The following is a 994-nucleotide window of genomic DNA, read 5'->3' as shown; positions in this document are numbered from 1 at the left end:
ATAAAAACGTTTCTTTAAAATGTTCATCCAACAACAAAGCAGTGTTAAAGTGCCAATATGCAGACTTGTGTTTCACATTTGCAATATACACATTACAGGACACCATGCAATGATCTGAGAACCCCACAGGAAGTATTCTGCATCCTTTAAAAATACTAAAATGATGCTTAAAACAATAAAACCTGTCTAATCTGGCCATCGAGAGAAGCTTCTCTCTGGTCTGGACCCAAGTGTACTGCCTCTGTTTGCCATGTATTTCCCTCCATACGTCAGTTAAACTTTGAGCCTCTACCAGCTGCTTCATGGCTCGTTTTGAGGCGGCATGAGGTTCAGTGTGATTCCTGTCCAGCTGATCGTTCTCTGTGCAGTTAAAATCTCCTCCTAAAAACAAAACCTCTTCAGGCCCACACTGACTTAAAACCACAGCTAGTTCATTTAAAAACTGAACTCTGGCAGGTCCTGTGTTGGGAGTGTATACATTTATAAAAACAAGAGTAAAACGCTCATATTTGGCTCTGACCACCATCAGTCTCCCCTCCATCACTTCCTCCACCACATGAGACTGTGGCAGAAAGTTTTTAGAGAAGAGGAGTGCCACTCCTCCACTGGTCTTAGTTAAGTGACTTAAAACCACCTCCCCGTCCCATTCCCTCCTCCAGTCAGTCTCATTTACAGAGTCGCTGTGTGTTTCCTGGACCAACATCACATTAACACTCTTCACTTTTATCAGTTCAAACAGACTGGCTCTCTTCCTCACATCTCTGCCTCCATTTATATTAAGTGTGGAGACTTTAAAATCACTCATGGCCTCTGATGTGAGAAGCACCACACACACTAAGACAGACAGAAAACAGACTGTCTTACACTGTTTCTGAGTCTTCATCATTGTTCAGTTCTTGTTTGAGTCTCAGGACTAGTTTTTTCAGTCTGTAGACTTCCTGGTCAGTATAACCCCCTTTTCCTCTGCTGCTCATCTGTGATCTGACAGATCGTA

General features: G+C 42.8%; 1 protein-coding gene across 1 annotated transcript in view; it reads left to right on the top strand.

The window, feature by feature from the left end:
- slc4a2a (solute carrier family 4 member 2a) overlaps positions 1 to 994 on the top strand; it is a 19,209-nt gene that overhangs the window by 15,615 nt on the left and 2,600 nt on the right. The gene's annotated exons all lie outside the window — the stretch shown is intronic.

This window comes from Seriola lalandi, unplaced genomic scaffold (assembly GCF_002814215.2).
Source record: "Seriola lalandi dorsalis isolate HSWRI2012SDOR001 ecotype SW California unplaced genomic scaffold, Sedor1 jcf7180002054475, whole genome shotgun sequence".
NCBI lineage: Eukaryota > Metazoa > Chordata > Actinopteri > Carangiformes > Carangidae > Seriola > Seriola lalandi.
This window is presented reverse-complemented; position numbering and strand designations above follow the sequence as displayed.